This window comes from Macrosteles quadrilineatus, unplaced genomic scaffold, assembly GCF_028750875.1.
Source record: "Macrosteles quadrilineatus isolate MER2022 unplaced genomic scaffold, UCM_ALF_1.0 Scaffold_2__2_contigs__length_208266976, whole genome shotgun sequence".
Lineage (NCBI taxonomy): Eukaryota > Metazoa > Arthropoda > Insecta > Hemiptera > Cicadellidae > Macrosteles > Macrosteles quadrilineatus.
The window spans coordinates 121,240,748-121,267,444 of record NW_026542595.1 but is presented as its reverse complement, the minus strand read 5'-3'; the positions used below and the strand labels follow the sequence as shown (position 1 = coordinate 121,267,444).

Below are 26,697 nucleotides of genomic sequence, written 5' to 3'. Positions count from 1 at the left end.
AATGATTGGAGTGATGATGTGAGTGATTGGAAATACCAATGATTGGAGCGATGATGTGAGTGATTGGAAATACAAATGATTGGAGTGATGATGTGAGTGATTGGAAATACCAATGATTGGAGCGATGATGTGAGTGATTGGAAATACAAATGATTGGAGTGATGATGTGAGTGATTGAAAATACAAATGATTGGAGTGATGATGTGAGTGATTGAAAATACAAATGATTAAAGTGATGATGTGAGTGATTGGAAATACAAATGATTGGAGTGATGATGTGAGTGATTGGAAATACACAGTAAAATAACGCTGTTCGATAGTTATGTTGAAATATGAGTCGATGTGAAAATAGTAGTCGTCAGCAAAGTGTTATAAATGCGTCTCAGGCCTGCATTGCGGGCTAATAAACTCCACAGAGTCGTCAAGAAACAGTTTATCCTAAAATGCATCTTCAACATCATAATACCATGGTTGCCCTTCTCCTTGAAACGAACATTGTTAGTTTTATATTATCGTTACACAACCAAGACAACAAGCTTTGGTCCCAAGCACAAAATCGTACATTGCATGTGAACTTGCATAGATTTTCACTTTGGATTCAGGAAAGGAAACACAAATCTTAGTTTATCTTGATGAGTTGCTAGACATTTTTTGAAACTAGAATTAGATACTCCTAGAGCTTGGCTTCTAAAGAGATTTTATTTTAAATATTAACATCTTTACATATTTCCTGTATTGACGATGTCGTATTCACTGTGTTTAAGTAGACATCGGGAGCAGATATGGTGCATCTATGTATTTATGGTTTGGTCTGTTTAAGTGGCGGAAAAACTAAACAAATAGTCCGCAACAATGCGCTAAAATAGTTCCATCCCTATATATAACAAAGCAAACCAGGGTGTTGTTTTCAGTTTATAGATCAGAAAAATCTCACTACCAAGAACAATAAGAACCTATAAAATCTTAGAGCAAAATAAAACGTCAAAAATTGAAATAGCAGTTGCCAAATTTGAACCTCGACAATGGGGGTGTCCACTCGCCAGTAAATCTGCGCCCGACACGCTCGACTACTGCGGAAGGATATTTATGGTGGTTGGCCACGAACTCATTACCATTTACATGTGTTTCCAGCCTTCGACAGGATAAGGACATTTCTAGGTACACGCGAAAAAGTTGGCCTTTCTCAGCTTAGGGTTAGTTTTTTGAGTAAATGTAAACGAATTAAGTTGGAATGCTTGGTGAATTGCCTTAGTGATGAAATGGAAAACTGTCTGAATACATCTCTTACAATTGACCTCAGTTGTTGAAGAATCCTCGATTGCAAAAGACGTTGATAAAGAAGTGAGACATGTTATGGAATTGTCTACACACACTCAAGATCATTGAATGCCTAAAGTCTCAATGGATATGTTTTGTGAGACTTCAACATATTGTTCAATGTGGGGATACCCTAACAACAACATATTACACCACTCTCTGACTATAGAAACAAGAGTTCAATTGAGAATGTTTAGAAAAACTACTAATTAAGCCTACCGGCAGGCAACAATTGAAAAATGGAGCAACCTCTCATCAGAGGTTTAAATATACGGAATGAAATGATATGTTAGAGTCTTAACTGAATCTTTTAGCTAAACCATAAACTTATTTTGGTTTGTGTTTTGTAATCCAGTCTCTATCTTTCAAATTTTACAGCAGTCAAAGGCTTAATAAATATTTTTGCATTGTTATGAAAAAGTATAATTTTACTAGTGCTTAAATCCATAGAACTTAGCTTCATCAAATGTTCGAATTTCCTTTCTCAAAACTAAGAAAGATGAAGTAATTTAACTTATTTAAGTACCGGGTTTAATTGTGTCGATTACCCTATATGAGAGGTCAGTCAGTCAGATGATTCGATTGTCAGTTTAATCGCAGTTTGTGCGTATATATGCGTGGCTGTGTGTGTGTGTGCGTGTGTGAGTGGGGGCGCGTTTCCGCAGAGCTAGGTTATAGCCGGTTATTTGCGTGAATGCATAGTTAAATCTCCCGCGTTACAGCCCACGGAACATTCGGTCAACTGAAAAAGAGCGCTAGAACATTGCCTTGTTTATCTTTGTCGCTTCATCATCATAACAGTCCATCCCTGATAAATAAAGTGCGGCTTTATTACAGAGGTGGATACTTGCTCGATCTTACCAAATATATCCCTTGAAATTGTCTTTGAATATTTTGATTTAGTGGTTTAAAATATTAATAATAACAACAAATCACTCTAACTAATAGGCCTAATGAAATTAAAACACTAACATAATTCCTGGTGGATAATAACCGTCACGACAGCATCGAAGACTCATTCATGCGTGTTCTTTTAGGCCTAAAGAATATTTTTTCAACCTCCAACCTATTTTTGATACATCAGTTAATCAATTTACTATGTTACAGTGATCATGGAGATAATTACACATTCTAATTGCAGATTTGAGGACGGAAAGAGGAGTGTTAAAGTTCAACAGTCCATCTTTTCAAACAGCCGTATCAGAGGCTTGGGTTGATGGAATAATATATGTTAATATCCTCACAAATAAACTATATAAAAAAATGTATAACTGTTGGGTTAAAAACAAAGATATAGATAGAACTTTTAAAAGCTTGTAAAATATGAAACAAATCTTACTGTGGAAATTATATCAACCTCCACGATAAACATACTCACTCCGCATTTTTTCCTGAAAATAGTATTCAATCGTTTATCACCCCCCCCCCCCTTTCAATCTCTTGTAACTCCCCCAACATCTTGCTGACTAGAAATGCCGTGTCTCTCAAGGTGGAAATAAAGCTCTGAAGTTTTGTGGCTGGCGACCAGAAAGGTATTGAGTTTGGCAATGTTTTACGGTTCGACCGCCAAGGATTAAAAACTCTTTGGGCGGATTTAATTAAACCCCCTAAAGGCAGTCCTCCCCAACCGCTAGGCCACCCCACTCGAATCCCTTGTAATTCCCCCACCCTCTTAAGGCGCGCGTTCGCTTGTACCCATTGTTTTGCCTTTTTGCCCGTACCCACGTTTTATTGGGGTTCTGCTCGTATACTTTTTACTTCCTAACTTGAGCTTCTTTATCTAAAGTTTTACCTATGAAGGATTTTTTTATGAATTAGAACTGTACAATTAATAAACACCAGCAATATCATGACGTAATGAGACATTTGCATGCGAGCTTTTCAAAAACGTTACGAAAGCTATTTCAAGTTATAGAAGATAATTTTATTTTGAGTGTTTAACTATACTAAACAGAAGCATCATTCCATCTCTATTTAAACTATAAAAACAACTACATATTACCTAACTTGTTTAATTAACATAGTTAACGATGGAAAAATAATTTTAGGTAGTAGTCTATAACTGAGTGCACTAGATGAGATAATAAATTTTCAAGCTTATTTAGCCTATACTTTGTTAAAATATTTTATTAATAGGCGTTACTGTTGAGGCTGGAAATATTTACAAAACATCTGCAAAAACATAAGTTCTCTATAGCCTACCTTATAACATATTCAAGTACTCAACAACATATGTACCATATTCAAGTAATGTATTTTTAACTTTTCTAAGCGCATTCATATTTATAGCGACATATTTTCTTCACTATACAGTAATTCGAACCTATATTCGTCAACCTGAGTCCAACAGACATATCAAGACCTATTTTATTTCAGTGAACCACTGAACCAGTAAAAAAAGAACTCCTCCCTTCTTCTGTGAGTTTCATTCCCCGAGTAACTTGATCGTAATGGAAGTGATGGGATCGCCACTGGCGTGTTTTAAAGATATACTCGGTGGCGCAGCTGAGATAGGCCTGATTATTGTTTATTAGTTTGCGAGGCGAAGTCAGATTCAAATTGGACGGGACGGAAGAGGCGTGAGTCGTACCAAGTAAATACTGGGTTCGTGGCAAAACGCCGTCCATAACCTGCGGCTCTTATCAGTAGTGATAAGTGAGTTGCCAGTCACGGCCGGCTAATAAGCTGATATACACGTAGGAACAGCTGATCGGTTAATATTCGTCATACAGATAAAACAGCTGTTACAAATACATGCGTTGTTTCTTTATATACCTCGAGTAAAAAAAAAATACAGAAAAACAGCAGTTTTCATAAGTTCGTTGTGGAACCCACAAACCACACGACAGACACGCCCAAAAATACCCGATGCAGGATTTTTACTCAACGCTAGTGAGGAAGCAAGGTTTAAAATTTTACAATAGTATCCAAACCTATTACATTTTAATCACAATCATAGAAATAATATGAGCAATTAATAATTAATGTCCTGTTGAACTGGCATTTTATTATTTTAATATTTTATTTGATTTAGATTAAGGTAGCCTAGGTTAGGTTAAGTTAAACCGTATACTGTATTTGAGTTAAGCCTGGGTTATAGGTTCGGGTATTTGGATTTACCTAGACTCCACTTAAGTATTCCGACAGGTCAGTTGCTTTAAAATTTAAAACTAAATAGGTTAACAGCAACAAATTATACTAACATACATAAAACAAATCTGATGCCTCACATAAATGCTAAAATTCTCTTTACTAGCGGAACATGGAGTTAAAAACCTCACTGACCATCACATAGCTAATCAGAAAAATATATATATGAACAATTTTTTTCCGTTTGTAAAATAATTTTTTTTTCAATTAATTTCTATATGGCGGGCGATTGAAGAGCGTGGGAAAAGCGCGGGAACGTTATTGTTTCCAATGCATATTGATGAAGCGACTTTGGCGGGCTTTAGCAACTGTTGACAGTCTGCATGGATCCGCGACAAAGTAGGGACTTAAAAACTCCATTGCAAACTCTGACAAAGACGAAATCAAACAGTTTATAGCCGAGTCGGTTTTGGAGGGACTGTTGGGAGAATTAGGTAAAATAATATTTTGGCATGAGTCGATTCTATATTTTATTTTAAATTTATTTTTATTTTCACAACATGTAGTGTGTAAACTATTGAAAACTGACACCAGCTTTGGCAATTGGATCGATCCTGAGAAAAGTCTGTATTTTTTTTGACAGTTGGAAACTCAAAATTTTTATAAATGATCCTGGATAAGATAAAAGGTAGCTGATCAGTCACTAACAAAGTTACAACCATAATCTTATTGTACACTAATACAGATTCACATTCAGCTTACACACCTAGGTGTATGTCAATGTTTTAAAAGTAATGATTTGTTCAAGTATGGCAACCTACACTTCTTATCACCCTTGATTTGATTACGTTACTTCTTCGACCATAACCGTGGGAAGTCGGGTCTATACACACAAAGAAACAATTGTTTAGTCTAAAACTCTAAAATGGTGTCCCTGCAAGAAGATAAACAGGAGAATGTAACATAAAATAAACCACCGTCACCGCAAAGTTAGAAAAAAAACGTGGCAACCTTAAATGCTACCAAATGTTTTCAGTAAATCACTTACCGAAATAATTGACATTCTAAACAAGATATTAAGTGTGTGAGGTAAGTGTGCGGTTGTAAGCAGTCCAGTTAAAATTGGAGGCAAGGTTTAAACATTTATTTCCCGACGATGGAATATTGTGATCGATTCGCCCCCCCCCCCCCCATCGCTAATACTGGCGATTAACCGAACCGACTTTTATAATATTGTTCCCTTCCTCCATCACTCCCCCCCCCCCCCCCCCCCGAGCGTCTTGGCTTAGCGTTTTGTCTTTATGAGAGATATTTTCGAATTTTCCAGGCTAAAATTAGAAAGGGTAAGTTTCCTTGTTCCTTTGAACTTTTACTAAGCAATTATATATTGGAAGTTGATTTTTCGGACGAAAATTATTATACAAGAAGAGAGTTTATAACAACAAAGCCTTATGCAAAATATTTAAGTATGACTAATAGAATTTATACATTTTGTAACATTAGTATAGAAAATTTCGGAATTTTGTACAATTGCGACATGCATATCTTCATTTAACATTTAAAACTCCACTTTTGTCACTAGCGAAGTAAAAAGTAAATCATTTTTCTCAGGGTGGTTTGAATAAAATTGCCAGTAATAGTTCCTTATAATAACCAAAACAGTAAAAAAAAACCTTTATCAACGATTGTATACTCACTGAGGAAAATCTAGCTAGGATGAAAAATATTCTCCAAAGCCCGAAAAATACGGAAGGGCAAACAAGAAATCTGCACATTTCAATCAAACACAGGGTTTTATTCATTAATGTATCAATGTAAGTTGGTTTGCTGAAACTTGGTATATTTTCCAATACACCTTGAGAGGTTCCTGTCTTGTTCTTAATCTTCACTTCCTCACTCAGAGCTAGCTGAGTATGGGAACTATTTTATTGTTTGATCTCCATGGCAGTAAAAAAACACCCCAATTTTGAAATGTCTTTATTTCATCTTTGTCCGAACTTCCATACAGCAGAAAGGAACCAGAGCAATTTTTTGGAAACCAGTAGAATATTTTGGCGAAAAATTAAAGTAGTTGTGAATAGGTTTTCCACTCAGAAACTACAAAGTGCTTTTACACGTTGCTCTCCACGAACTAAGTTGCTAGTGTAGTTATTATTAGTAGTATGTAGTTATAATTAGCTAATGAATTATGTAGCAATTAACAGCTAGGTAGTTGACTGGTTATAGAGCTACCATGGTAATCAGAGGGCCAATAAATAATATTTCCGAAGAAACAACTGATTATGATAAAAAAGCGCAATACATCATCCCGTTCATTGCTCTCACCCTGTATTCATAGCCAACTTTATAATCAGTAGAATAAAAACTCGCAACTTTAAATGGAGTAATTAATAATTAAATTCTTTACTTTAACTAAAACATAAACTGTATTATGCATGAAGGGTCCCACTTTAGCGCTGATGTCCCAATCTCGACTAAAGACCCGGAGTTGACGTTTGAGTCCTCCAGAGGCTATAGTTGGAGTTACCGACGTTGGCAACACTGTTTGAGTCCTCCAGAGGCTATAGTTGGAGTTACCGACGTTGGCAACACTGTTTGAGTCCTCCAGAGGCTATAGTTGGAGTTACCGACGTTGGCAACACTGTTTGAGTCCTCCAGAGGCTATAGTTGGAGTTACCGACGTTGGCAACACTGCTCTGGAGGGAGATCATTTAATTAGTCCTGACAATCTACTCCCCACTTGGCCATCCATCTTGTACACTGCACGGCCAACTTGCTCGAACAATATAGTTCTTAGTGAAATCTCTATATTTCTCAGGCTTTGGACAGGAAGAGCAGTTTAGAAATGGGTAGTTCTAAATCACCCCATCAACCATAATCCCAGATAGTTGTAGCCAGTCTAGAATGAAAACAGACGTAGGCCTACCCCCAATATATATCTTGAGCTCTCTAAAATTGAGCTCGTGTCATCAAGAGTTAGATGAAAAATATACTGTTTGCTGATGTTTAGAACTCTAGCTGATTTCTTTTGCAGTCGGGAGAAGAATAATTGACTTAGACATTTTTTACTCCCAAAGCATGAGTAGGCCCTAATATAGCTGGAAGGCCGATATCATTGATTATGTCAGCTACTGTAAACGGAAATAGCTTAGTACCTAAAGACTTATTTACCCACAATATTCCTGTACACGCCAATGATGGAATGAACGGATAACTTAAATTGTACACTTAAGTTGGAATTTATCGATAGCATGAGCAATTTGGATAAGAAATACACGGAAAATACCTGTCAGCACGGAAGTGTTATTTATTGTGCGATGTCTGAGTTTGCAAGGACATGCAGTCAGTGTATGAGAATGTCAGAATGCAAACAATGGGTAGTCGTTTATTTTATTTGGCAACACGGTATAAACAAATACTCAATCTGAGTTGTATAGGGTTTACAGTACATGAAATTGAACGTAAAAGGACGGAACAAAGCTTACGATGTTAAACACACGCTACACTCAGAAAAACTAAATACTGCTTATAATATTAACATTAGTTAATGATAATTTTATAATGTCTCTTTGAAAATATCTGCTTCTATAATTATTTTTTTTGGTAATTTTTGTGATTGAAAGGGAAATTGGCATTAATAATATACTGTTGGAACGAAGTTAATAAAAAAATAGCCTACTATTTAGTCATGAGTAAGTATTGACTTTGTAAACTCAATAGAAATCTCGTATACATGGAAAATTCAAATTATTTTTCAAATTAAAAATATTTAATGATTCTCTACTAATTATCCGTCAACACAATGGTAAACCTTGTACGTACAAAATACTTCAAATCTTTAATAAACATAGTTCGTAAACAACAAACTTCAACCAACACAAAACAACAGAATATTACGTTAAAAGGACACTCTGTTGCATTTTATTTGAAGCGATACATTTTGAAATAACAAACACGGCTCACGAGAATGAAGCTGGATTCACAAAGAGCTGAAAGGGTGGAATTGAGTTTTGCAAATAATGCACAAAGATTGAGCGAACTACACGTTGCAGATGCGCGACGAATTATCTACATCCCGTTTCCTCAAAATTAAGCTTTTTCATATTATTTTATTTTCTCAACTAGGCTGCAGCCTCAGATTGTTTTTTACCTTCTGGCTAATTACGAAGACTTTGGACGTTACAAAATTATCTAGATTAAATTAAATTAGATGAAATTAAATTAAAATTAAATTAAATTAAATTAAATTAAATTAAATTAAATTAAATTAAATTAAATTAAATTAAATTAAATTAAATTAAATTAAATTAAATCTAGATTAAATCTTATTAGATGGATGTGAACCTGGGACCTCGGTAACCTAAGTACCGCGTTCTACCACTAGACCGGCTCGCTTCACTCTGCACCGAAAGCTTGGACACTTTGTTCAATTTAAGAAGTAGGTTATGAAAATATTCTGTCGTATTTTTGAGGTCCTAGAACCTGTAGAAACAAAATGGTTGCATATTAAAAAATTATAGATTTTCCTATAAAAATTAACTTCTCGAGTTACTACCTGATAGCTTTAACTGTAATGCAGTTTTGACACTTATTGTTAAACAGCTGTTTGAATACAGTTAAACATGTAGGAAGACACCCAGGTATACAATGATACATAATACATTAAGGGGAGCGATTTGGTCTAATGGTAGAGCTCGGGGCTTTGGAGTCCAACGTCCCGGGTTCAAATCCCGCCAATCACCAATAGATTTTATCAATGTGATAATGCCGCAACCCTCTAGGACTAGTCCGAAGTAAAGTGTAACACAGTTTCACGCTTGAACCTACCGTCCTAGGATGTCAAAGTGGGACATAAAAATACCATACATATCATAAAGTACTCATATAGGTGTATGCAGATAGCCGAGGAACAGGTAAAAGTAGCATACAGTAAGCCAAATACAGAGGTAGGCAGAGTGTAACATGTACAGTTAGTGCTCCGAGAGGTGCTATTCTGATGGTAATTTGGGACTGCGACCCATGTATTATAGATTAGAGTTAATGCTGCGAGTGATGTACTTCTGGTAATGGGCCAGTGAAATAGGCTTGTGCGTCCCTCACTGTATACACACACTCTGTAGGAGTAACTGCCTTGTATACAGGGTACCCCATAAGTAAGTACAACAGATTAAGGAATAGGTAAAAATTAAACGAAGGTCGTGAACAAAAACGCTTTGTTAACAAGATATCTGCCATTTAGTTTTCATTGTATTTCAAATTTTATATCTTAAAAAATATTAAAAAATTTTCATGAAATTTGGTTTACAATTCTAAGTAATTGATTTGTTTGCAAAAATAATCATTCAAAAACATTTTTGGTTTCAAAATGTAAACCATTTAGATTTTCATAACCATAATTGGTGAAAATTGCTGATTTTATAACAAATTTCTAAAACACTTTCTTAGCATTTAAAACCTCCTATTACACGACATCAAGTTAAAAATATAAAACAACAAAAATTTCTGAAATATCAAGACTCTTAATTTTATAACTACTAAGGTAATACGAGGCGAAAGAACCCTGACTAGTTTAGTGTTATTTTTTATATTTATAAGGTATAGTGTTTTTCGTGTAGTTTATGAGTTGGTATTGGTAATTCATATTAAATTAAAATTATGGAAATACCTGCATTATCTGGTAAGAAGTTCCTAGGCATTCATTATTTTCAACGAAAACCCTTGTTTTCATATTTAATTATATCAATAATCCTGTGAAACATTTATTTTGTGTGACTAACCTAATTCTGAGTAAATTGAAGTCTTATTGAAACACCGGTTAAACAAGTCATTCTGCGAGAAGTGATCAATACTGTATCTTAAAAGTTCACCAAACTTTGATGAAGTTTCTAAGTTAATCTTAACTTAGACGATTCGCGGGAAGAAACAATTTTTTGTAGAGCCTTCTATGTATTGAGGAAAACAACGAGATTGTTAAATGATTTTGTGGGAGTCTTTATCCTATACAAATCGTACACTAGCTTTAATTTTTAAATTTAATATTTAAAGCTAAAAATTAAATTTAAAGCTTTTTTTAATTTTTTAATTAAAGAATTCTGCACCCAATATTTACATAATATGACTCCAAAAAAACATCGTATGAACTTTTAATGTCTATTATAGAATTAAATAATATACATACAAGTAAATAGCTAAAACATTTTAAATAACGTGATAAAAAATCAATACTAAGAGCCTGAGATATAAAACTATGTTTATAAAATAAAATCGATTCAACGAATTTAAGAAATTGTTTATTACATATAGTATATTTTTATTAATTTGATTGGAAATTATTTTGATGTTTAGGCGTCAATAATAACAATTTTGGATTCATTAAGAAAACAAAAATTAATACACATTTTCAGATTTACCATTAATAGATTCTCTTTAGTAAAGGCTGAAAAAATTCAAATATAAACTCAAGGTACAATATGTAGTTTAACCACAGATGCACAATCTCCAAAGTTGCCTGTTTTCCACAACGCTTATTATCTCTCTGGCCTTTTTGGTTGGGGACTATTATCAAATGTGGCGCATCTGGCTTTTGAATATTAGCAAACACGTTTAAATTGAAAAAATAAAAAATAAATACGTTTATCCACTCACAATGTACATTATGTAGCAACACTGGGAAGAATTAATGCTACAACTTTAACATATAAAATATAGATTTTTGTAATATATACTTTGAATGGCAGAATTAAGGAGTCTAAATAGTTTAAAAAAACCAAAAGTGCATAAAAAAGTGCAAAAGTGGGTCTCATCTAGGACGCAAATCAAGCCAATAAACAAGGTCAGAAGGCATTTAAGATTTTGTTTTATTTTCCAAATGCGTGAATATAAATACACAACCTTTAAAAACAACTACAACAAGAATAGAAAACATCCAGTAAGGACATTTTTGTTACAAAAAAACACGGCTTAACTCGGCTACACGGCGCCCGGGAAACGTACGTCCATCGATTATAAATTCAGGGGGGCGGGTAGGGGGCAGGGGGCGCTCGACCCCCTCAAAGTACAACACTTAAGCACAAATGTGCTCACTTGGAACATCCCCGAGAGAGTTACCACGAAAGTTTGGTTTTCACTTTCTCCAACTATTACAACCCCCCCCCTGATTGGAGGTAGTCGATATGATTTGTCTTTGGAGGGGGAAAATGTTTCGTGAATATTATATCATCCACAGTGATGTAAAAGTATATCAGTGCTAATAACGCAAATATTTAAAAAATAATTGTATGGCTTCCCGGGGGAGATATTCATATAGATAGATGTTTACTGGTTTAACATATCTTGTTGTAAGTTAATTATTGTTGATTAAAAACGGGCCACTGCACATGCGGTAGTTAAAGTCATTGGTGATTAGAAGGGAGTGAACCCGTAGACCTCGCAGAGGACAGAGGTGTCCAGTTAATCAGCCAATCACTTCACCAAACAGCGTCACACAATTGTGTAAGGATTTGCCAATGGAAGTCTGTAATTTGATTAATTCTTGATTCATTAAAACTACCCAATAACGCGTTACATGAATGAATCCTAATTTCAATTTTAAGTTTAAATTTTAACAAGATACATTACAAGAAGACAAATTAATCAGCAGTTACAGTTGTGGTCAGATATCTTTTTCTGTCAAACCTTCTAATTTGGATCGAACTACAATAACAAATTAAATTGTAAAAGGATATACAAATTCAAAGATAAAATTACTTACAGGATTATAAGAACGTATTTTATTAAGTTAAAATGCTTCATTCAACTCTTCTAATGATGCATGAAAGTTTATCACGCTATCAAAGTTAACTTATTAAAATCATACACAATATCCACTAGATGTAAAAATATATCAACGCTGAATCATTACTTCATATTGTACAGAGTTTTGATACTTCTTATAGAATTTATTTGTGTATAAGTTATTGAAAAACGTAATAAAATGTAAAAATAACAAGTTAGATTACCCAGGTAAGTTAGATGGACACAAAATTTTCACCATGACGTTATGTAATTAATTTATTAAGCTAATCTTTTGTTAAAACTGAACTTTTCATTTTTTTTGTTTTATATTACCAAGCCTTAAAAAAAGGGAAACGAATTTAAAACAATCAGTTGAGAAATTGCGGTGAAACTTTCACATGCAATGCAGCAGAAAAAAATCCCAGACGATGAAAATTGATGTTATAAATGGTTGTTGCAAAAACAGTGGCGCCACTTAACTTCGATTATTGAACCAAAAACGTGTAAACAAAATGATTAGCAGTAACAAAACTGGGATGGGAAATCCAATGTGTGTATAGAGAGTCTCTGTATGTATTCAAAACCTTCGTTTTGGAGGTAATACATTCGGTCACTAAAATATTTTACAAAAGAATTATTATTATATAGTTGGTTAGTAGGACATTTAGATTTAATTACCTATTAAAAAAAGGCTTTAGATACAACAAAAATAACTAGTCGTCAATCGTCATATTGCTTAAGTTTTTTACCCTCTAATTTTGTGGTAATTTTTACTTTTACGGTTCGCTTTCTCTCATGAGTACATTGATTGCGACACCAGGTAACAGAGAAGATCATTATGGTACATACGGTATAAAAGTACTGTGAGTGGCGTACAAATGTATAATAAATATCAAACTCTCCATAAAAATATCATTTGATCATCCTTAGCTCCGATGTAATATATCAGTGAGTTTGTTAATTTTTCAAACGAAATGTAACTATATTAATTGATATACAAACTCGACCAAATCGGAATGATCGGATTGAGTACTCATCGACATATTGCCATAAAAATAATAAACAATTAATAAAGAAATAATAATATATAATTAATTCTAGTAAAATCAAGCGAAGGTTCGTTTCTAGCGATGTCGATTCTTTATCAAAAAGCCACGTTTTGTTTTTGAGTGATCATCATGATGTTACCTAACAAAAGGTTACCAAAACGAGAACGGGAACAACACCAATACCTTACAAAAAATATTCAAAGATGGTGGTTAAACAAATTCTATAATATGTATAATCCAAGAGTAGGAACAATATGTACGTCCCTCCAACGTTTGTTTAAAATAGAACAAAGTTCCAACTATTTCATTTGTGAACTCGAATCTCATACGCGAATTGGTATAAAACAAACCACTGCAAAGTTTAATTGCAATTAGTCTATGTATAACTATCATTTACACGGCTAGCTACAAGTTAAACATGCAACGCGATCCCACTGTCCTCGCCATTAAATTCCCCCGCTATTCCCTCATTTGTTATTTTTGTCCACTAATTGCTCATCAGCCCCAAATTAGCGAGATACAAAAACTGACGTAAACGAAACACGTATTGTATTTTGTTTGTTAATTACAAACATGTATCGATAACCGAGGTTAATCAGGGAATATCATTTACGAACATCATTTAGAGCGGGTTTTGTTTGTAAATCGCATCGTTTCATTATATTCGTTTATGTTGATTTGGTTATGGATATAGATTTGTTGATATATAAGCTCGTTAGGGATTATTGGACAAAATATTTAAGAGATGGTTCTGAGGAAAATTGAAGTTTAGTGAATAATATCTCAAACACTGAGTTGCTTAAAATTGCTAGTATTCTATAATATTAAAACGAAACAGTGTTTTTTTATTTCACGATTCTGAATCATCCACTCGACGGATTTTCATGATTTTTGTGTTGAAAGAAAGATAATTTTGAGAATTAGGGAATGTCGAAGCCATAATTTTAGTTTAGGGTCCCAGTTTTTTAGAAATTGAATTTTAATTTTTAAAAAGTCTAGCAGCCGACGCTAAGATTCTAAACTAGCTTTTGGCATAAAATAATTTGCTTAACATACAGTAACAGCTGTAAACATTCAGCTTTTGTGTCACAAATTCAGCATTTTGATAAAAATGTAAAGACATACTTAGGGTTGACTTATTTATACTATATGTAATGCTAATCATTGATACGTTCAATTCTTCGGTAAGAGGATTACAATATAATTAAATATACATAGTAAAATACTAGGATGTTCAAATTATTTTTTAAAGCAATCATTGTAATCTTCGATTTGTTTTAGAGCAATATAAATGTTTTAACTAACAGCTGGTTAAATATAAACTATGGAACTATGAGGTTATTTTATTTACTTTTATTTTGTCATTGATCATAGGAAATAAGTAAGATTAGTAGAGATAATTAGACCACAGTTTTAACCAAAATTAATTAAACCACAGTACAAATCGAGGCTCTCTACACGAGTCTTGATAAAAAAGGATAAATGAAAATTATAAACTAACAAATTATAACACTTTTCAAGGAAAGATTAGAAAAATAACAATGTTTACATGTTTTAATTCTTCAATGTAGCTTTTTGTTTACAATTAATGTTTGTCTGCTTTAACTTTGTTTGGATTAGGCCCGAAAATATTGATGTCATAAAAAGAAGATCAAGAATAATCAGGAATCACGATTTTAAATTACCACCACAACCTCAGCCGGGTTTTATACAAAGATAAACAGATGGATGACATAGATTGAACACAACGTCAACATTGACCTAGGATACTGCAATTAGACAAACCATCCTTTTATGAAATCGTGTTGAGTTGTGGTTAGGCTACGTTTGGGGGTGCCTATATCAGCGCCCCCAAACGTGAAAATATCACTTTTATTTCAACTATGAATATATTGTAGTTTAAATTAACTAATATGGGAAATTACGATGTACGTTTATTCAATTAGGGTGGGTAATTATCAAGGATAGAACTGATAACGGTATGGATAGTAAACATTAACAATTACGTCATTAGCTTTACTAGCGTGTTTACTTTTTATATTCCTGCTACATGTGACCAGTTCTTTTTTTCAAATGAATGTTATTTGAACCAAACAGCTGTTTCAAAACAAACTGTTGTTGTTTTTACTTTTCTTTGTTTACACTTATTTATTTAGCAATTAATGCAGTGAAATTGATATAAAGGATAGGTGTGACGATTAGTTTTGATGTTAGGACACCAAAGTTAAATTATGTGTACTGTGAATTTTATTGTCGTTTTATTTTAGGTCGTTTCTATTCAGACCTACTGGAAATTGTGTATAGTAATTGTATTTTGCTGATAATAATTATGGAAGAGGCAGGTATGCTATGGAAGGTGGTATAGTTGACTAGGCCTACACACTTCTCAATTGATAATTACTCTTTCTACTGTAGGCTGCAATAAAATTTGTCTTTATACGTGTAAACTAGCTGTTCTGAATTATAGGCCTACACAGTTTTAACTGACTACTCCCGTACGTAGGACGGGCTAACACCTCGTTTAGTGTAACAAATATTCAGTACAAAGATAGCTTCGAAAATTCCAGATATAAGTGGGCATGGTGATTGAGAATACAGCAAAGCAACGATATTGTTTAAAAGAGCTAATATTTTAGCGGACAAAATCTATGACATAGAGACATTTCTTATTTCTTAAGATGACTAGAATGTTAATTGACAAATGTAAATATAGAGATTGCAAATTCCCGACGTTGGTTGGAATTTAATAACGTTGTAAAATTTAAGCGAAAGCAAGCAAATACTTAGCAAGATCAGCAAATTTAAACGTAACAGAGAAATTAAACACACTTAAAAAGCCTTCAGAGTTTACAGTGGTAGAATAAGTCATTTCGCACTATCATCCAATGATACATCATAATAATTTATACTATTTTTAATAAGAAAAACAGAGACGTCATTATTCTATGAAATTTGTTAACACATTTTAATTAGCTAAACACATGTTGTAGCTGGTTGTTTATTTCCCAAACCTATACCAATTCCTATATACAGCATAAATAGTCAATGCTTATGCATTGCTAAATGAGAAAACATGTTGGCCTAAATTAATCGTAATAATAGACAGGATGCATAACAGTATTTGAAGATTGCTATTAAAAACAACTACTGTACAACCTTACTAAACTCTGTCTGAATTTAATGTGCGGTTGAAGGTCAAATTTGTTTTCCCCTGTTTTCTCCCTGGCCCCTGCCACCACCACATATTAGCCTACAGCTGATTCATACTGTTCATAATTTTACAACATGTGTCACTTTGTTTACATTTTAGTAGTAAACAACATTGTGATTATTATGATGATATTTTGTGCAGTTTAATATTATTAATATTATTAAAACTGCTCGATAATTCTTAGCGATTTTATGTTCGATTCAGTTAAAAGTAATCACTGTTATCAAAGGTTTGTCCGTTTATCCCGAGTCACGAGCAGGAAGCTAGGCATTCCAATTGTAACAGAAAGCAGAAAGTGAACCGATTCAATTACCATTTCCCAGATTAGTGTTCAATACCAGAATTTCTATTTCACGCATATTTTCCTGCAAGAAACCTCATGGGGTTGGGAAACGAAAAAAATTATTTTGGCAAAATGAGTTCTGTACAGTTTTATTTTATATTATATTAACGTAAGTATAATAAGCGTAATATGTGTGTTCTGTAGGCATATCTAGCTTTAATATAAATATAAGTTAATCTGTTTAGATTGTAAAAACATGTAAGAATCCAAAACCTTATTTAGATAATACAACGTGTTTAAATTGCATTTACACCCATGAAGTTAATAACAACTTTATGAGGTAATAAAAGTAAATTCGTTGTGGGGTGTTGCAGAAAGAGATATATCCAATACAAAAGTAGTTCTGACCTTTATCCACCTTCGTCGTGATACTTCAGTTTCCACATATTTACAAAAGGCCAATCGATTTTTGAACTGAATAATCGACCAAACTGAATAATATTTATATATAAATAAAAAAATATTAAAATTTTTAATTTCAATTAATAGTGGTTTCCGTTAAGGGAGGTACAGAATAAAATTTAGCCATACAGTACTTTTATTTACTTCTATTGTAGCTATCTTTATTTACATTAATTCGTGGATTTGAATTTTGCTTACCTAAACAGGGTTTTAGACCTAAATCTTTATTTCTTTCTCACAAAATTATTTATCTTAGCTGCGCAAAACAAGTGTACATCTTGTAGGCCTATAATTTCTGCAACATTTAGATCCAAAAACAAACAATAAAATTACGATATTTTATCAAGGTAATAAATTAAGGGTTTTAGTGATGGGGGAGGGAGAAATTCAATGTAAATGGAGTTTATCTTACATTACCCTTTTTTTCTTTCTACATTCTTTAATTGTACTTAATAACAATATTATCTCAAAATACCCTCGTTAATTAACCTGATTAAAACCCAAAACTCAAAACCCATCGAGCTCATCCGGAGTTTTCAACTACACGAAACTTGTAGGGATTACTCATCATTTTGAACCGGTATCATGCAAATTCGCACCAGCTGATTGCTAAGTGACGTAATTCTACTCAGCATATTTAGTTTCTTGCTGACGCGATGATGGTGACGACGTGCTGAAGTGGACGTGTGGATATTGATCTGATACTTTGCTGATCACCTCGTCCACTTCTCATTGTTTGGCCCACAATACGACAACAGGGAGAAGGAAGGAGGGAAAACAGGGAGAAAAAGGGAGAGTTCTGTGATATAGAGGAGGAAACATGAAGGAAGATAGTGTAGAGGAGTTTTACATACATTTTTCTAGATTTTAAGATTGTAGAGAAAGCTTATGAACAACGTCAAAGATTATATACATTTTTAAATTACACATGGTAAATGAATAGAATTAAATAACTTATTTATTCAAATAAAACCCTCGCATGGATCTTATAATGGTTTCCCTAAAGGAGTCAAAACGCATAAGTAAGAGATTTTACTGACAAATTTACCACCAGGATTCAAAACTCAGGTTAGTTCTAATTAAAAATACAAATAGAAAACATGCAATGGAGTATGGAGTAGCTTTAAAATACTGAACAAACCTCCTTGTTAGATAGTGGTTAGCTTATGAATCTTAAAATTACGTTATCCATATTGAAGTTTTGGTTGGAAATATTTTTATTTAATTGCAAAGATGTGTGCAAGTTAGAAAATTATTAGTAATATATTTGAGATATAAAAATATTAAATTATATAACACTACATAAGCAGGTGCCATTTACTTGCACGAGCAGTTAGTCATTTCACGTTGAAAACTAAAACTATAAGAAAGTAAAATCTTTCGTAGGAGTTAATTAATACTGTATAATTGTAGCTTATTGGAATTTATGACGATTAAAATATAACAAAAATATTCTTTCATGAAAGTACTTTGATACTATATTTCCTTTATTAAATTAATACGATCGTTGAATTATCTTAAATTCAGATTATTTAAGTCTCTGAAAGGATTTGGATCGTTCGCTTAGAAAAAAGTAAAACACAAATTGCTAACTATACAAAACCAACAACAATAATATATTTAAGTGAAGAACTAGTGTTATAACTGTTAGGTATAATTAAAACCATTGCGTTATACATGTTACTTTATTACCAATTGAGATAGGGACGATACATAGGTGTGTATTTTAACCCAAATATGAGGGAAGGAACGAAGTGAGATGCCTTTTGTAGATTTTTAGCTAGAACCACTTAGTAAAAGCCCAATGATCAAGAACAGCTGGATCCATTTTCGAAGTATTAAACAAGTTACTAATCTATCTCAGAATCGAACCAGCGGTCTTTATATTACCAGGCGAGTACTATAACCACTGAACTCACTACTCAGCTCTGAATGTTAACAAATAAAATCGATTATTACCGCTTGTTTGCCTTCTGACAACACACATTGATTACTTCCCAACTCCTATTTCGCACAATAAATAACACTATCGTGCTGACAGGTATTTACCGTGTGTTTCTTATCCAAATCGCTCATGCTATCGATAAATTCCAACTTAGGTGTACAATTATGGTTGTACATTTAGATATTGGCGTGCGGCAAGGATATGGCGGGCAAATAAGTATTTTGCGTTATAAGTGAGTTCCGATTGCTATAACTCCCCTAACGCAAGGGATAAAACCCGCATTTCTACCCAGAGATGAATTTAACAAAGTTATATACGCTTGCTAAAATATACTGTGTTCTACTTTATTTTTATTTGTTTGTTGCTTTGGTAATTTTTAAATTGAGATATCTCCTTCAAACTTCTGCTTTGTTCTATGTTTAACCCCCCCCCCCCTCCACAAAAAACCCAAAAACTTAACATAGAATTGCTATAACACTAGGGATTGATAGAGTTGATATCCTTATGCTCCTGCTTATACCATTCGAAACAATAAAGGTTGACTTCGAATCCACGATACGAATGAGGTTTATCATTCTAAACTCAGTTAAACCAAAAATTATAAACCCTATTTTGGATTTAACATCCGTACGGACTGACTGAGGACAATTTTCGTATATTTCAATTTTAAGATGAATTCTTTCACTTTCCTATTAATTTCTTGATATTTTACAAAATGTTGTTGCATTAATAAGATAGTTTTGGATCATTAATCAACTGTTCCCTGTTCTGGCGTATTTTATAACAAAAGGTTAAAATACAAACTAAAAAACTACGCTAAAATTGGGGAGAAAAGGTAAATTTACATAAACGGTTTCAATCGTTACTAGACGTAAACCTAAGCATGGTTCAAATTTCACAATCGCAGAAACCTCGTATTTTCAGTAATGTATAGGCGTTCAAAACAGTTCACCCACTTACACAAAAATTAATACAATAATACTAAACTTTTGTCAGGTTAAATGAAGCAGGGTTCTACGCAAGGGATAAAATACCCGATAAACCTGACATTTCACCCTAAATATCTCAGTAAAATCGTAATTGCTGTTTCTTAATTAACGACATGCTGTATTCAAGCCCCTCCGGGATCTGATTCAAAATAACCTTATCCAGCGCAATTAGAGTTTCCCTTGTTGAAAAAGACGCTTGGCCGGAGGGCGCCGTTGCCCTTTAAAGATAACCCCCTCCCTTGGGAGACTGGGTTGATTCAATTCCAAGACTAAGATCTTTTACAATCGGTTACTCTATGGTAAAATGTAAAGACGATGGTTTCATGTTTTAAAACGCCGGTCTTATTTTTTGAAATTATTTGGTTGGTTAAAACTAAGGGGGGAAAAGAGTGGTAGGGAGAACTTAGTAAACTAGGATTTATCAAGGCATTGTTCGATGATTAGTTATAGATTAGTAATATCCTTTAAACATGGTTAACAAAAAAATATCTATGAAGTGTTGCCTTACAGATATTATTTTAGATGTAATACTTGCTCGTCTCAATGACGTCCGGTGTCATAGTCAAGCCTTAGACTTGGTTCTCGCTCCTAGGAGATTGTCAAAATGTTTTTAATACATACATACAAGACACGAGCATAAACAAACGAATAACGAATAATAATAACATAAGTTAACGAATAAATACGTTATGGCCATACAACTAATGATCCTGGTGCGGTCAGTCTAGACCCACACCCGAAGCTGTATGACCAAAAAGTATTATTTTTGTTAGTACAACAGTTTGCTTATAAATGTGTTTTTGATGACCTCCTAGGAACGGCAACCACCTCCTATACTTGAAAAATAACACAAGTGTGTCGAAAGCGATAGCCGTTCAGACTACCAAGGATTATGGCGCAAGGTATTTAAACTTTAGAATATCAATAAAATGATATTTTATAGAAAATTTTATTGCAAAGTTCACGTTTTAATAAAGGGTCTTCATTTTAATTTTTAATAGTTTATCTCATTTTAAACTAGCATTAAGTTTGAATACGGAAAAAAACCTTTTATACATGTGTTAAGTGTTTGCCACTTAAAACACCAATTAAAACCACTAAGCAGATAATTTCAATTAAAGCTCCTTTTAGATGGTTAAACTAAAATCGTATAATAAATATAATAAGTGTTGAAAAAGGGCAACAATATAGTTCACAATGGATGGAAGGTGATACATCACCATAGGTCCTGAGCTGTCTTGTCAGAGACAAGAAAAATTCTCAAAAAAGCCAAATGTTGCCAATCTATCAAACGTTTTTGGAAGCCGAATTAACCAATTTGCTGTCAATTGATTGATAATTACAAAACGCTCGTTCAATCGTTGCTGATACTGCACGAACCGTTATACCAATTATCGGAGACTGTATTACATGTAAAGAGAACACATACTCCGTTTTAAATTCAATTTTTACAAAGTCAAATTTAATCCTCAGTTGGCGGACTCTTGCAGATCAAGCTATAGAATTTGCATACTACGTACTGCATTATATTAATATCCTTGACTATTGTCTTGATTTAGTATTTTCAAATACTGTATACGAACTAGTAAAGCAGCTACAGTACTACGGCGCGGAGTAGTCAATTCAGCTACATTACTGTACTGCGGGTTTCATCTAACCATTGGTTTGAAGGCGCAAACTACATTTGACTTGCACGTGAAGTTTCACAAGTAGGTAAATTATTTTTCATGAAAGAAATATCATTTCAGACGAAAGTTCCCAGAAAGCTTTGCAGATGGAAATAACAAAAGCATCACTAATTATTTTATGTTGATGAAGATTGGCACAGAGTTGCAAAGGTGGACTAGTCAAAGTAGTTATGTAAACATCAAACTATTAATATTGGCAGCGTGTGATGCCAATTAGTGGTATTGAAGTCAGTAAAAGGTATCAGAGTGACAATGAGTTGTCTGAGTGTAGCGTTACAGCATTTTTGAAACCGTAGAATTAATATATTAATTTATATAAACTTGCACCCATACACTCAAATCTAATCCATGCTGTCAATATATTAGCGCAAATTGTGAAACTTTATTAAATAATGATCATTAAAAGAAATAACAACAGCAAAGAAACAGTTACATGGCCCCAAGATAAAAGTTTGCCTTTAACATTTATAATATAAACATTTATAAATATAAACTATCTTTAAACATTTTTGTCCAATGATTATTTAAAAAAATGTTGTTGTTATAAGAATTTTAAGCAATTAGCGTTGTTGGTGCCAGGGAACTTTCACGGATGTTAAAAATATTGTGGTATAAGAAGTGTTCAAGCAATCCATATTGGTGTCGCCATAAAGTTTCCAGATGAGTTAGCAATGGTCCGTAGAAGTTTTACATAAGGTCTCCATGTAGTAAATTATGTTATGGGAGCAAGAGAGTATAGATATAATTAATTTATCAAAGCTATTTGCTCCGGGAAGTCTAATGAGATACCAATGTTGGTGGTGCTGGAGTTTTTGTAAATTAGTTATCACTGTTGGTAGTTCCTGGTAGTTTGTTTTTGGTGCCATGGATTTTCCAGATAATTTATCAATGTGTATGGTGCCAGGGAGTTCCCAGGTAGGATTCACTGTTTGTGGTTCAAGGGAGTTTGTTTTTGGTGCCATTGAGTTTCCAGATAAAATATCAATGTGTGTGGTGTCAGGGAGTTCCCAGATAGATTTCCCTGTTGGTGGTTCCAGGGAGTTAGGTTTTGGTGCCTTGGAGTTTCCAGATAAGTTATCAATGTGTGTGGTGCCAGGGAGTTCCCAGGTAGCATTCACTGATTGTGGTTCCAGGGAGTTTGTTTTGGTGCCAGGGAGATCACAGATAAGTTATCAATGTATGTGGCGCCAGGGAGTTCCCAGTTAGGATTCACTGTTGGTGGTTCCAGGGAGTTTGTTTTTGGTGCCAGGGAGCTCACAGATAAGTTATCAATGTGTATGGTGCCAGGGAGTTCCCAGTTAGGATTCACTGTTGGTGGTTCCAGGGAGTTTGTTTTTGGTGCCAGGGAGCTCACAGATAAGTTATCAATGTATGTGGCGCCAGGGATTTTTTTCCGATATATCGATATTAACAAATTGAAACATATCAGCTGACAACTACGATAAATATTTTACGCCACACTACATTATTTTGACGAACTTCCCACGCAAGTTCCCGGATAGGGTTCACTGTTGGTGGTTCCAGATAGTTTGTTTTTGGTGCCAGGGAGTTCACAGATAAGTTACCAATGTTGGTGGTGGAAGGAGTTTCCAGATAGGGTTCACTGTTGGTGGTTCCAGATAGTTTGTTTTTGGTGGCAGGGAGTTCACAGATAAGTTACCAATGTTGGTGGTGGAAGGAGTTTCCAGATAGGGTTCACTGTTGGTGGATCCAGATAGTTTGTTTTTGGTGCCAGGGAGCTCACAGCTAAGTTATCAATGTGTATGGTGCCAGGGAGTTCCCGGATAGGGTTCACTGTTGGTGGTTCCAGATAGTTTGTTTTTGGTGCCAGGGAGTTCACAGATAAGTTACCAATGTTGGTGGTTGAAGGAGTTTCCAGATAGGGTTCACTGTTGGTGGTTCCAGATAGTTTGTTTTTGGTGCCAGGGAGTTCACAGATAAGTTACCAATGTTGGTGGTTGAAGGAGTTCCCGGATAGGGTTCACTGTTGGTGGTTCCAGATAGTTTGTTTTTGGTGCCAGGGAGTTCACAGATAAGTTACCAATGTTGGTGGTGGAAGGAGTTTCCAGATAGGGTTCACTGTTGGTGGTTCCAGATAGTTTGTTTTTGGTGCCAGGGAGCTCACAGCTAAGTTATCAATGTGTATGGTGCCAGGGAGTTCCCGGATAGGGTTCACTGTTGGTGGTTCCAGATAGTTTGTTTTTGGTGGCAGGGAGTTCACAGATAAGTTACCAATGTTGGTGGTGGAAGGAGTTTCCAGATAGGGTTCACTGTTGGTGGTTCCAGATAGTTTGTTTTAGGTGCCAGGGAGTTTACAGATAAGTTATCAATTTTGGTGGTGCCAGGGAGTTCCCAGATAGGATTCACTGTTGGTGGTTCCAGGGAGTTTGTTTTGATGCCAGGGAGTTCACAGATAAGTTATCAATGTTGGTGGTGCCAGGGAGTTCCCAGATAGGATTCACTGTTGGTGGTTCCAGGGAGTTTGTTTTGATGCCAGGGAGTTCACAGATAAGTTATAAATTTTGGTGGTGCCAGGGAGTTGGGGCACGGTTGTGGCAATATGGATTACTGGGCGGCTACCTATTTGACCCACACTCGGTGTTGCCTCGCGCTCGGTAAATAACTCCCGATAAATCTATGTCAAACTGTATACAACACTGACAATCGTACAAACCTCATCAATAGTTGTACTACAATAACAATTAAGTAAATACATTAAGATTCCCATCACGTTAAATAAATCAAACCCTCTTGTATGACACGAAGATTATCAAATAAATGTAGGTTTTATTTAGAACTAGAGCAATATTTCAATAAAAGAAATAAAAGAGGAGTAAGAAAGTGTGCATCCTTGAAAGGTACACGCATATTCAACAGTGCAACCTTGTGTCGTAAAAAATTGTTTACCAAGGTTTAAGAATTAGTTAAATTAACACGTACTTTTACGCATTCTGATACGAGTGACCTTTGTGGGGTGTAAAGTAAAATTATCGTGTCTCGAGACATCGTAGTCACATCAACGTGTGACCAACCTAACGTGCCAAACATATTGTGACCTGAGCACCCCCGTGACATTGGCTGCACAAAATGACACTGCATCATCGAGCAAAAACAGCGATACCCTCGAATAAATACATTATTCAAACCCCTCGACTCCTGGCCTTACCTTCTCGAAGTATCCATCCCGTCGCACTGTCGCGTGCCTGACGTCGTACACTTCGCGTTCTCTGTGGCAACGGTCAACTCGGGGTCAATCACTGGCAACACGTCACCGTCTTTGAGGGAAATGACATTACAAACTTCGAAAAAGCATCTGGGGACACAAAAACAAACAGTGGTGCTGTAGTTGCACAGGGGTGGGGCGCACTAGCCCAGGCCTGGGTGTAGCTGAGCGCGCGCCGGCGCACACCCCTCTATTTATATATTGATCAAAACAGCGCCTCTGGCCTCACCCCGCGCCCGTTTTTCTCTTTGTCAAAGCAAACAATAAAAATATATAAGTATTTATTACACACGGTTCCCAGGTAGTGGACGAATACGTTTTTTCGTGGATATTTTTGAAAGTTGATATTTAATAGGTGCTTATGGAAAATATTTAGGATATAAGCGTTTTATGGATTTATTTATACAATGTTTTGCAGTTTTAGGAATGAGATTTGTATATTTAGGGACAGCTGTGAAAAATAACTATCATTTCAAATGTGCAAACGCTTTCAAAACTGTGCTTGATGATAATAGTTTGGTCAAAATTGGTGCTTAAGAAATTACAATCTTTAAAATTCGAAAGAAAAATATGGGTTAGGATTGTTTCAAAGTTTATATTTACCAAAAAAGGTTAAAATTATAATATATGGAATACATGTGTTTAAACACACTGATGGCGTCATGATTACTGTTCATTGAAAATTGGTACAAAAAACGTTGATTTAAATAAAACTATAAAGATTAACAATACATATTTCGGTGTGTCAAAACTCTTTATTATTATTGGCTAGCGAATGTGAAAATTTTGGAAAATTCGAGGTTTCAAGGTCATTCAGGGTTTCACGATTATCGTTAATAAACTCGGCATTTTATACAACGTCTAGATTGTGTTCAACTAGGTAAGCAAACTCTATATATCGCCTTTGTTCAAATATATATTTTGCGTTGACTAGAAAATATAAAATTAATTAGATTGTGGAATAATCTTGTTGTAGAAAGCTTTGGAGAATATTTTGAACGCCATGTGTGTTAAAAAATATTGTGATTGAGTGATAATGGTTGTTATTGGGCTTATGTTATGGTAAAAAAAAATAACAAACCCGACACTAAGCCTTCATTAATTGTTAACAATGTGAATATAATAATTAGGGCTAAGTTGCGGGAATTATCAAAGCAATCAAATCAATTTCTGTTCTTTTTACTTCAACTAATAAAAACAATACTTATTAATACCGGTAGCCGTTTACAAATTCTATTAATTTTAGATTTTAAATTACAGAAAGCAACGAAAACTTAGCAATTTGCGAATCTAACGGGCTAATTAAGCTACACAACGCTAGTAATAATTACAAAATATTTATGTGCACTTCAAACGCTAAAAACATCAGACTCAATGCTCGTGATATGTGACGGCGAAAAGTAGTCAATTTAGCTACATCAGTGTATTGAGGGTATTGTATACCTATCGAGTTGAAGGCGCAAAACACAATTATTTCTACTGTAACCCATCAAATGTAGCAGTAAAGTAAAAGGTTTTGACTTTTGCATATGTTTGAACTTAAAATATGCACACAAAAAATCAGACGTAGAAATATATAAAAAAAAGACAAGGATGTAAATACACTTATCTACTGTATTTTGAATTTTGATTTCACTCTCAACTATTAAAAGTGATAATTCATGAGT

The 26,697-nt window shown here is 34.3% G+C and overlaps 1 protein-coding gene across 7 annotated transcripts in view; it reads right to left on the bottom strand.

Annotated features, from left to right (window-relative positions):
- The window catches only part of LOC128987337 (protein turtle), a 230,210-nt gene that overhangs the window by 63,890 nt on the left and 139,623 nt on the right, over nucleotides 1-26,697 (bottom strand). For 6 of the 7 annotated variants that reach the window (XR_008490230.1, XR_008490229.1, XR_008490231.1 and 3 more), the window contains exon 1: nucleotides 24,974-25,169. The exons of the other annotated variant lie outside the window; for it this stretch is intronic. The gene's annotated coding sequence lies outside the window, so the exon portion shown is untranslated. Of the gene's footprint in view, nucleotides 1-24,973; nucleotides 25,170-26,697 lie in introns of those variants that run through there. 7 annotated transcript variants of the gene reach the window in all.